The sequence below is a fragment of the Triturus cristatus genome, chromosome 7, assembly GCF_964204655.1.
Source record: "Triturus cristatus chromosome 7, aTriCri1.1, whole genome shotgun sequence".
NCBI lineage: Eukaryota > Metazoa > Chordata > Amphibia > Caudata > Salamandridae > Triturus > Triturus cristatus.
Genome location: NC_140590.1, coordinates 1,685,024,893 through 1,685,037,392, shown reverse-complemented (window position 1 = coordinate 1,685,037,392; position 12,500 = coordinate 1,685,024,893). Strand labels below are relative to the sequence as shown.

Sequence of the window (12,500 nt, the reverse complement as noted above, 5' to 3'; positions counted from 1 at the left end):
CCGGCCTGATGTAGTGTCTTCGGCATGAAGAAAAATACAATCCTTCGATAAGGGCCGGCCTGAACCGGTTCTCTCCAAGCGAATAACACCTCATAACTAAAACATTACGTTTGACCTAGAAGCATCCCAAGCTGCCGGAGCAGAAAGAAAGATGGAGTCTCTCCCGTTTGAGGCCTACCAGGCCTGAATTCAGCACAGCTCCGTGAAATACCCTCACTACAGGACAGGTTATCCCTAATACTAACAAATCTATCCCCTAGGCTATGTGTGCGAGCCCTGATCTATGGGGAAGAGCACAGAATCATGTCGAAGTGCCTAGTAAATAGGCTCCATTCACTACTCTAACCCTTAGACTTGAATGATAAGAGACTGAAGTCACATTCCATCGTTGTGCCACACAAGAAGGCCGGGAAAATCGAGCAGAACATTTCACCCTTGACTTCAGTCTATTATACATTCATTAAACAGAATAATATGAAACAAGATTAACTGATCTATGTCTAGTACCAGGTGTGCAGAATTGAAGTAGTGAAGGAATACACTGAATAAAGCAACAGATAGAAATCAAAATGCCGATAGTAATCAGAATACCTCCTAATATCTGACGTAACATATGCAAATTAGGTAACCAATTAAAGAGCCAGTCAAACCAGCCCTGGTCAATGTGTTTTCTAACTTCTTCTGTCAAGTCATGTAGTTTATCAATGTGAGCTTGAATGGATTTTGTATGATCCGACAAGTTAAAACAACAAAGACCCTCAAAATCAGAACAATCGTGTCCATGTTTAAGCAAAAGATAATCAATGGCCGCTCGATTTTGCAAGATAGCCCTTCGTTCACCCTGGGCGTCTAATAGCATGTCAGACAGGACTGTAGAAGTATGATTGATGGATTTTACCATCCAGCAGGCCATTTTCCCAATAGATTTGGCATTATAAACTGCCAAAGCAGGAACACCAACAATTGAAATAGCCAGGCTAAGGTATTCAGACTTGGAATATAAATGCAAAGATGAGTCACAATCCTCCTGTAACCTCACTGTATCTCGAATCACACGAGAGTTGGCATTCGGATGTGATGAAAACATGAGCCAGCTCAGTCTAGTAATGGCACAAGGGCCTCCAGAAATATTTGCGGGTCATGAGCGGTGAATGAAGTGGCACCTTTCAATCTTAAACGCATACATTCAGAAATCACCCTAGGATCACAAGTAAGGAAAAAACATAAATCACCCTGTGTGATATTATAGGTAACTATTTGGGACTGGATGGGCGGTATCGGGTCTGACAGTACAGTACACAAGGGGCAATACTCATGGGCAGCGAAATCGCCCAGAAGAACATTGGGGCGAGCATTTGATATATTAAAAATATGAGTCAAAGTCTCCAATGAAGCAGGGACAGCAACTAAACAAGTTGCCAGAATGTCCGTCACCGATCTCATCGGTGTCAAGCAGAAATGAGGGGCTTTAATCACTTGCTTGGCCAATGTAATCCAAAAGTTCGACGACGAATCCCACGCAGCGAAGGAACGCGACACTCGGGTTCTCAACTCAGCCCGGGTTGATGGGATCCCTCCTCTCTCGTCGTACCAGCCCAAAAGGAGTCCAACGCCGACACATCCTGCAGCAACAGTCCAAAGAATGATCTGAAAGAGAATCAAATACAGGCATTATTCATTCTCGTAAGTAACATTTGTCAGCCGGGACTGCTTCCCAGCTATCTTTCCCTGGTCTCATAACTAAAATGGTGTTGTCTTGACCGGTTGCAATCACTTCTGCTTGTTCAGGGGGATTCTTAGGCGACTGCACCCAAACTCTGGCCCCAGGATTATCTGTGGAGCCAAAACCTTTCTGGCCTCGTACAGTTAGCAACGTTGGGGCAGTGCCTTTTGTCATCTCACCACTGAAGACAGGCATTATTAGCAATTGAGCCACTCGGTCAGTTTGATGTATCAGTAAGTCAACCTCACTGCTATTCAGCAGGAGCACCTTAATCTCTCCCTGATAATCACTATCAATGATTCCTCCAAGCACCTGAATGCCTTTTACAGCCAGCCCCGATCTAGGGGCGATTAATCCGAAATTTCCAGTTGGTATATGAACACCAACACCAGTTTCAATGATGACTCGATCCTTACTTTTTATAACGGTGTCATCCATGGCATGCAAGTCTAAACCTGCCGACCCTGGGGTCGCTCTACATGGAGCCAAAGCTCCGGGAGTAATCTCCCAGTACATCACAGTCTCTCTGATTTCATTGGGCTTAGCATCAACATTCGGAGGAAACAAACGCATAAGTGGGGATTCAGCATTTAGAAAAGGACGGTTATTTAAAATCAATAACGCTTGAGGCAAAAAGTCTCGCCAATTCTTATACTTGTCATCTGTTAATTTGCGCAATTGGTCTTTCAGCAGGCCATTCAACCTCTCCACAAGACCCGAGGCCTGTGGATAATATGGTATATGAAACACCCATTCAATATTGTTTTCCACACAGAATTCCTGTACCAATCTTCCACGAAAATGGGATGCATTATCAGATTGAATTTGGAATGGCACACCATAATACATCATAATCAATTCCAATGTTTTAATAGTATTCAATTGGGTAGCTTGCTTACAGGGAAGGGCCACCAACAGGCCACTGTATGTATCAACAATGGTGCAAACATATTGACAATTCCTACTCATAGGAAGTGGACCAATGTAATCGATCTGCCAAATTTGAGCGGGCAATTTCCCGCGATGTAAATGACCTTTAACAATTTGGGGCACTTTGCGCTGCCTGATATGCTGACAAATGGGACAATGTAGAATAACATTTTTGATTAAATCTAGGGGAATATAAATTCCTCGATCAGCAGCCCACCTGCTAGTGGCTTTCTCTCCAAAGTGTCCTGCTTTCTGGTGGGCCCATTTCGCCAATCCCGCAATATCAGAATCTTGCGTGTCCACCACTGCCTCAGCAATTTTAGATTTCTCATCTGCAATATTATGAAAGAATTTGTCAAGAGAGTCTATCGGGGTATGAGCATCCACATGGAAGATTGTAACAGTACTCTGTGGGAGCATTTCCCAAATCTCCTGCCATAATTCTTTTCCCCACAGTTCTTTTGAATGGATTTTCCAACTATGGGAATGCCAAGTCGGTAACCAAACTGCCAGTCCATTGGCAGTAGACCAAGAATCGGTAAAAATATGACATGTGCCAGGTAACTCTTGTTTCAGAACTTGATAAACAGCATAGAGTTCAGCAAATTGACTGCTCTTACCCTCACCAGTTGTACTCAGCAATTTTTGTGTGATCGGATTATAGGACACTGCCTTCCAATGCCGTTTCGTCCCTATGAACCTTGCTGAACCATCCGTAAACCAGACATGGTTTCTGTCCTCTGCGGACAAATCATCAAAAGGTCTACCCCACTTAACAGGAGACTCCTGTACTAAAGGTACGGAACATTCACTCTCAGTCTCAGTTGATGGCGCCCGTGCCACCTGCTCATGCAAAGATGCAACTCCTTTTTGTCCCACACGTGCCCTGTCTTGTATATACCATTTCCATTTAATCACACTCGCCTCTTGAGCGTGTCCAATTCGGTGAGTTTTCGGCGAACTCATAACCCACTGCATGATAGGAATTTCAGGTCGCAAAACTATATCATGTCCCAAAGTCAATTGCTCGGTATCCACCAGAGCCCAATAACATGCAAGTAACTGTTTCTCAAAAGGTGTATAACGCTCACCAGCATCAGGTAACTTTTTAGTCCAGAAACCTAACGGTACTCTACTCTTGCCTTGTTTCTGCCACAAACTCCAATTCGCATAAAGACCTTGTACAGACACATTCAAATCCACCTCACCATCACATACAGGCCATAAATCCAGAGCATGCTGAATTGCTTCTTTTGCCAGACTAAACGCATCTTGCTGTGGTTTACCCCATTCAAATGCATTCTTTTTACGAGTGACCTGGTACAAAGGGGCCAATATTTGACTCAAATGAGGAATATGCTGGCGCCAAAAACCAAACAAGCCAATGAAGCTTTGGGCTTCTTTCCTATTCCTCGGAACTGCAAAATCAAGAATTTTCTGTTTAACCTGAGGGATCACTTCTCGGTGCCCCTCATGCCAATTAATGCCCAAAAATTTCACAGCCTGGGACGGACCTTGTCATTTATCCGGGTTGATTTCCCAACCTTTCTCACGCAAGCACTCAATGACTCTATCTAATTGGGTCTGAACTTCCTCTTGTGATTCGCCTTGGATCAAAATATCATCAATATAGTGACATATCTGAATTTGCGGATGAACCGGTACCTCAGCCAAATGCTCTGCCACCAGCCGGTGACATATCGTAGGACTATGCACATAGCCCTGGGGAAGACTTCTAAACGTCATCTGACGCCCGTTCCACGTAAAACTGAATTGTTCCTGACACTCAGGGGCAATCGGAATCGAAAAGAAAGCATTAGCAATATCAATGGACGCATACCATGTACCTGGATGTTTTTGGATTCTTTCAATTAGGGTAATAACATCCGGTACTGCAACAGTCAAAGAGGGTGTGTGTCTATTCAATTCTCGATAATCAACAGTCATGCGCCAAGAATTATCACTCTTACGTACAGGCCAAACAGGATTATTCCAAGCAGAAGTAACTGGGGTTATAACTCCTGCATCCACCAACTCCTGAATAGTGGTACTAATCTCTTCATGACCACCTGGAATACGATACTGCTTCTGACGAACCACTTTTGTCGCCTGGGTAACTTTTATGGGGGGCATTCTTAAACGACCAACCCGTACAGGCCTGGACGATATATAATGTTTAGTTCCAAATTGGTAACATCCATCATCTAAGTGCAAAGTCATTCCTTTCAAAATATCAATTCCAATTATGAATTCTAAGAGTGGCACCACTAATACAGAGTATTCTTTTCTAGGAATTCTACCTATTCTCATTTCAAGTAAAGTTTGAACTGCAGGAGTTTCCTTTCCACCTAATCCGGTAATTGTAAAAGGCTGACCTTTAAACTTCTTTGATTTTCCATGAATAAGAGTGGCCTCCGCTCCTGTATCTACCAATGCTCGGGCCCTTTGGATATTACGATGTCTCCAATAAATATCAATATCTACATAGGGTCTATTATCTCTGTGAGCCCATCTGTGTACTGGAGCTTGACCTATTTCCTAGTCCTTTTTACTGCGTTCTGTGTACCAGGATAAATCAGGATAAAGACTCTCACGTTTCCCAGGTATCGATACCTCCTGTTCATATCCATCTCCATTACGAAATGGATTACTGTTCTCTGCATTGTACTGCCGGTTTCGATCGGCCAATATGTGTCGATCCTCTCTCCTTCTCAACTCAGGGGATTGATCCCTATCATCTCTACGTCTGCTGTTAACATAATCATCTCTCCCCCTCTCTCTTTCCCCCTCTCTCTCCCTGTCTCTCTCACGACGGGGGGCCAAATCACGTACATAACGTCGATCATCACGACGATCAGAGCGCCCACGGCGGTCGTCATCATCGCTACCGTCAGAAAAACCACGATCACACTCAGTTGTCCGAACACGCCGGGCACCCTCCTTTCGATCCAAGCCACATTTGCGAAACATTTCCCACAAACGAGAAGTAGTCTCACCATCAATGTCTTCCTTCCGCACACCATCGGCCATAAGACCAAAAAACATATCACGTCTAGTAAGTTTATTGTCACCAGGAGTACGAGTGTCAGGCCGGGACTGCCGTTCAGGTTTAAACCACTCACCCAACTCACCGAGTTGGCGTACCGATTCCAGCACCACAGATAACATGTTACCAGTCTGATTAATCAATAAAGTCATCATGACCTGCTTATAAGCAACAGGGGAAGAACGAATAATACGATTCCGCACAGAAGATGTCAAGAAACCATCAAGCAACCTGTCAGCAGTATTCAGAAAAATTGCCGTTTTCATCACCTCCTCTTTGAGACGTTGTGCAGCATCGCGCAAAGTATACCACGGTTTGTCATTCACAGGCCAGTCAGACTCAGTAGGATATTTTTGATTACAACCCTCAGTCGCCAATTGAAGCAAAGAAATTTGACCACCAGCATTAAAGTTACGAAAATGATCCTGTACAGTAGAATCCGAACTCAAGGAACAAAACTTCAAACAATCGCCAGCATCCAACATAATGCCAGCAGCGCCCAGTTCATAAAGGCGCACCATCCATGTGAGTAAGGTCTCACCAGCTCGCTGCCGAAATCGCTGCAAAATATCACTAATTTCTTGTTGAGTAAAATCCTCCAAAGAGTCTAAAGCAATACCATTCGGAGCACCGGGAGCCTGCTGCACCTTCCGCCGAAAAACTGGATGCACCGAGACCGCGGGACGAGCATCACAAGGAGCACGACCAGTACACGTAGAGGAACAATCAGTGGAAGAAGCATCGACCCCGCTCGAAGGACGAGCGCAATCACGGGGTGCACCATCAGAGGCGCAAGAAGCAGACTTACAATCACGGCCGGAGCGAGAGGACTCGCGCTTGGCAGACTCCTCACCCGAGGAAGGAGAATCACTCGAGTTCCAGATATTACCATCCCATTCATCAGGATTCCAATCCAGTCCGGCTTTCGCCACGACCAGACGCACCTTTCGCGTCGAAACCCGACCACGCCGATTCTTGTATTTATAACGAGCAATTCGCACAGCCGCCCTTTCGGCAATAGTTTGGTACGTCTCAAGTTTGTCAGCAAGCAACTTATTCTGACACCGCAACAAAGTATGAGCATTCTGAATCTCAACAAAGTTCGCTTCCAAATCCTTATGCAAGTTCTGTAACTTCAACAACCTCTCATGCAGAATTCTGTACGCAGACAGAACAATCCAACCTCTGCGCCCCAAAACGGGAAGCTCATCACCCTTAGATACCGGCGCCTTCTGTAAACAAGTAATCACATTAGCCGGCTCCGCCAGCTCCAAAAAAGAATTCCAATTCTCACTCAAACCAGTAGAATCAGCCCACTCACGGGCTAAGGCTTCATAAGGCGTTGAATCCCAACCGGGAATATCAACGGGCAACTTAAAAGTAGATTTCGACTTTCTAGAAAACATCTCGGAAAAGAAAGAAAAAGAGAAAAAGAAAAAGAAGAAAGAGAAAAGAAAACTACACACAATTATATACGAATAATTTTCAGACGAAACCACGCACGCGGCGAAAGCAAACACGATACAACCACAACGCACACAGGTTTCGTAAACGGTTCGTGACGCCAAATGTTCTGCTTGGGTTTTCGGATCAGATAGAACCTGCTCATCAGAGCCTCACTAACCCAGCCAGAACGTTACCCCCTCCCTAGAACCTATTTACAATAGTGCAACCACATATATCTACCACCTAAGGACAGGGGATTCCTACTATACATACCAAGACCTCTTATAATCGGCGGCCTCGCGATCCCATACGGATCCAGACCTCTCTGCCCATACGACAGTATCACAAGTGGCGGCCTCGTGATCCCACACGAATCCAGACCTCTCTGCCCATACGACAGTATCACAAGTGGCGGCCTCGCGATCCCACACGAATCCAGACCTCTCTACCCAGACGGCAGTCTCAGCACAATCGGCGGCCTCGCGATCCCATACGGATCCAGACCTCTCTGCCCATACAACAGTATCACAAGTGGCGGCCTCGCGATCCCACACGAATCCAGACCTCTCTGCCCATACGACAGTATCACAAGTGGCGGCCTCGCGATCCCACACGAATCCAGACCTCTCTACCCAGACGGCAGTCTCAGCACAATCGGCGGCCTCGCGATCCCATACGGATCCAGACCTCTCTGCCCATACGACAGTATCACAAGTGGCGGCCTCGCGATCCCACACGAATCCAGACCTCTCTGCCCATACGACAGTATCACAAGTGGCGGCCTCGCGATCCCATACGAATCCAGACCTCTCTACCCAGACGGCAGTCTCAGCACAATCGGCGGCCTCGCGATCCCATACGGATCCAGACCTCTCTGCCCATACGACAGTATCACAAGTGGCGGCCTCGCGGTCCCATACGAACCCAGACCTCTCTACCCAGACGGCAGTCTCAGCACAATCGGCGGCCTCGCGATCCCATACGGATCCAGACCTCTCTGCCCATACGACAGTATCACAAGTGGCGGCCTCGCGGTCCCATACGAACCCAGACCTCTCTACCCAGACGGCAGTCTCAGCACAATCGGCGGCCTCGCGATCCCCTACGAATCCAGACCTCTCTGCCCATACGACAGTATCACAAGTGGCGGCCTCGCGATCCTATACGAATCCAGACCTCTCTACCTAGACGGCAGTCTCATACGACAGTTCATCCTATGATCACCATAACATACAAAAAGGGAATCAGTCTCACTATTCATCAGATCACACAAGGATTGCCAGTTCGAGCATAGCCTGTTCTCAGGTTCGAGGGGCTCCTCTTTCCCTTATTCAGTTACCACTTACCTGATCAGGGTTAACATCTGTTCATGTAGCCGCAGCTGACTAGAAGAATAGTCTACCCTCTTATACAAGAACACGCAGCACATGTTGGTTCACTACAAACTGGATACTTTATTACTCATTACATACACAATCACATAACATTATGATATAACACATAACCTGCAAAGAAAAGTGAAAGATTAAGTTGTACACTCTAATAAGAAAGGGTCGACATCACCTTAGTAGTATGTAGCCTGCACTCAGTGGTCATCTAGGTTCCCTTCTCGTCTGTGTCTCGGCTCGCCTGGAATCACCCTTCTCCGAGTCACTGGGACCTCTTCCTTATCGGCTACTCTCTCCTCTCTGGCTATAAGAGCATCTGTCTCTCGGTTCTTCTCCGCCTTCAAGATGGCGTCTGTCTTCCCTGGAATAAGTAATAGCTTTACTGCTAACGGCTAGATGCCGCCTACGGACTGAACATGTAACTGCCTCAGACTTTCACTAATATAGAGGTGCGTTTCCTCATGGAAAATTCCGGCCCGTAACCTGCCGCCCACCAAATTCTTGTACCTCCCCGTACCAAGGACACGTTCCCAGCCGGCCGGCCTGATGTAGTGTCTTCGGCATGAAGAAAAATACAATCCTTCGATAAGGGCCGGCCTGAACCGGTTCTCTCCAAGCGAATAACACCTCATAACTAAAACATTACGTTTGACCTAGAAGCATCCCAAGCTGCCGGAGCAGAAAGAAAGATGGAGTCTCTCCCGTTTGAGGCCTACCAGGCCTGAATTCAGCACAGCTCCGTGAAATACCCTCACTACAGGACAGGTTATCCCTAATACTAACAAATCTATCCCCTAGGCTATGTGTGCGAGCCCTGATCTATGGGGAAGAGCACAGAATCATGTCGAAGTGCCTAGTAAATAGGCTCCATTCACTACTCTAACCCTTAGACTTGAATGATAAGAGACTGAAGTCACATTCCATCGTTGTGCCACACAAGAAGGCCGGGAAAATCGAGCAGAACAAGGACTCTGGTTCTATTTTGTTGGTTTTCGGAACTGGGGCCATGATTAAGAGGGACGGCCGGGAGCATTCGTATTGTGCCGCTAGAGATGAAATTCTTGGACAGGTGCAAGATGAACCAAAGCGAAAGCATTTGCCAAGAATGTTTTCATTAATCAAGAACGAAAGTCGGAGGTTCAAAGACGATCAGATACTATCGTAGTTCCGACCATAAACGATGCCGACTAGCGATCCGGCGGCGTTATTCCCATGACCCGCCGAGCAGCTTCCGGGAAACCAAAGTCTTTGGGTTCCGGGGGGAGTATGGTTGCAAAGCTGAAACTTAAAGGAATTGACAGAAGGGCACCACCAGGAGTGGAGCCTGCGGCTTAATTTGACTCAACACAGGAAGCCTCACCCGGCCCGGACACGGAAAGGATTGACAGATTGATAGCTCTTTCTTGATTCTGTGGGTGGTGGTGCATGGCTGTTATTATTTGGTGGAGTGATTTGTCTGGTTAATTCCGATAACGAACGAGACTCCTCCATGCTTGCTAGTTACGCGACCCCCAGCGGTTGGCGTCCAACTTCTTAGAGGGACAAGTGGCGTTCAGCCACTCGAGATCGAGCAATAACAAGTCTGTGATGCCCTTAGATGTCCGGGGTTGCACGAGCGCTACACTGAACGGATCAGCGTGTGTCTACCCTTCGCCGACAGGTGCGGGTAACCAGCTGAACCCCGTTCGTGATAGGGATTGGGGATTGCAATTATTTCCTATGAACGAGGAATTCCCAGTAAGTGCAGGTCATAAGCTCGCGTTGATTAAGTCCCTGCGCTTTGTACACACCGCCCGTCGCTACTACCGATCGGATGGTTTAGTGAGGTCCTCGGAGCAGCCCGGCGGGGCTGGCAACGGCCCTGGTGGAGCGCCAAAAAGACGATCAAACTTGACTATCTAGAGGAAGTAAAAGTCATAACAAGGTTTCAGTAGGTGAACCTGCGGAAGGATCATTAACAGCGGAGGGGCCCGGGTGACCGACATCGCAGCCCGAAGCCCTCGGCCCACCTCCTGCGAGCACGCACCGTAGGCACAGGGCCCGGCCCTGCCCTGGTGCGCCCCGTGGCCGCATGGGGTGCTCAGGTGAGGACCGGTACTTCGGCGGGCCCCTTTCCCCGGGGGAAGGCCCGACCAATGCACGAGTGACCTGGGACGGGGGCGGCCCCCATCCCATGTCCCTCTCTGAGACGGAACCCAAGCTCACCCGGCACGACCCCCCCCAACGGTGGGGGGGAACCGAATGGCAGTGCATCCCCTGGCTGGCACCACCCCTCCCTCGAAAAGGCCCTGGCGCCGGCTGGGCCCTCCCGCGTCCTGAGTCCCAGCCCGACCTGACCGGGTTCCGGGTGACCAAGGAGCGGCCCTTCTCGCCCGGCAGGGCGGCCTGGAAAAGAAGGGGCCGAGGGGACCCCGGATCCTCTCAGTGGGATGCGTGCGGGATGGGGAGCCGACTGGCTCTTCCCTTCCGGTGCCTCCGACCCAGGCGAGGGTGGTGGTGGGCTGATCGCCAGCTCGCTGGCACAGCTCAGGGCCGCCCGGCGTCGGACGGCTGATGTGCAGGTGCGGCGACTCTCCCTCGTTGCCAGGTACCCGGTTCGACCCGGTCCCGTGTGGCCGGGCTGAGGGGTTTGAAGACTCGCGCGGACCCTCTAGCTGCGGGGCTGCCTGCTCCCGTCGCTCCCGGAGCCCCCTCCCTCGCCCCCCGGGTGGGCTCCCGGGCCGAGCGCCTGGCAATGTTTTTTTCTCCCAACGGTGCTGTCTGACTCCCAGAGGGGAAGCCCTGAACGGGGCGCCCGGGCCATCTCGCCGTGCAGGCGGTGGACGGACGGCGTCGCCTTCCTCCCGCCTCTCCTGCACCCGCAGGTGGGCGAACGTTTTCGAAAAGTTGCCTGTGACTCTTGGCGGTGGATCACTCAGCTCGCGCGTCGATGAAGAACGCAGCTAGCTGCAAGAATTAGTGTGAATTGCAGGACACATTGATCATCGACACTTCAAACGCAGCCCCGGGTTCCTCCTTAGGCTACGCCTGTCTGAGGGTCGCTCGGTCGTCAATTGCCCCGGGGCTTCCCAAGGACGCGGCTAGGGCCGTCGCAGGGTGAGCTCCGCTTCACCTTCGTCCCCCCACAAGGTCAGACCCCCTGATCGCCCCATGGCAGGGTCCTTCACCGAGTCCTTCCGCGGAGGTACGCCACCGGTGCGCCTGGCCCCCGAGAAGGGGCCTGGCGACCGGTCCGCCCCGGGCCCATCCCGGGGTGCCTGGCTGCGTGCCGCGCGTGGCTGTCCGTGGTGTCCCACCGGCTGCCAACGCGCTCGCGCCTCGGGCGCCCTCCTCCACGGCCGACTTCCCGGCTAGGGCAAAACCCCTCCAGATGCGATCTGGGGAAAGAGGGCGCACGCTGCCGGGAGGCCAAGCCCCTGCTCCGGCAGGGGGCTGGCCTTCCCCGGCTCCCCCTTAATGCTCCGGGGTTTTCTTCCGACTACGACCTCAGATCAGACGTGGCGACCCGCTGAATTTAAGCATATTACTAAGCGGAGGAAAAGAAACTAACCAGGATTCCCCCAGTAACGGCGAGTGAAGAGGGAAGAGCCCAGCGCCGTATCCCCGCCCGGCGGCGGGCACGGGAAATGTGGCGTACAGATGACTGACTCCCCGGCGTCGCTCAGGGGGCCCAAGTCCTTCTGAGCGAGGCTCACCCTGCTGACGGTGTTAGGCCGGTAGCGGCCCAAGGCATGCCGAGATCGGGTCTTCTCAGAGTCGGGTTGCTTGGGAATGCAGCCCAAAGTGGGTGGTAAACTCCATCTAAGGCTAAATACGGGCACCAGACCGATAGCCAACAAGTACCATAAGGGAAAGTTGAAAAGAACTTTGAAGAGAGTTCAAGAGGGCATGAAACCGTTGAGAGGTAAACGGGTGGGGTCTGTACAGTCCACCCGGAGGATTCAACACGGCGGGAAGGTCGGTGGCC

The 12,500-nt window shown here is 50.0% G+C and overlaps 2 non-coding genes and 1 pseudogene across 2 annotated transcripts in view; all 3 read left to right on the top strand.

The window, feature by feature from the left end:
• Positions 1–9,791: 9,791 nt before the first annotated feature.
• On the top strand, positions 9,792–10,482 carry LOC146812727 (18S ribosomal RNA; annotated as a pseudogene; the record flags this gene model as incomplete).
• Positions 10,483–11,427: 945 nt separating this feature from the next.
• On the top strand, positions 11,428–11,574 carry LOC146812726 (5.8S ribosomal RNA). Its single transcript, XR_014967085.1, has one exon. It is a non-coding gene; the product is annotated as a 5.8S ribosomal RNA (ribosomal RNA).
• A 440-nt stretch (positions 11,575–12,014) lies between these two features.
• The window catches only part of LOC146812725 (28S ribosomal RNA), a 3,762-nt gene continuing 3,276 nt past the window's right edge, over positions 12,015–12,500 (top strand). Inside the window, exon 1 of the ribosomal RNA XR_014967070.1 lies at positions 12,015–12,500. This exon is cut by the window's right edge and continues 3,276 nt beyond it. This is a non-coding gene — a ribosomal RNA (28S ribosomal RNA).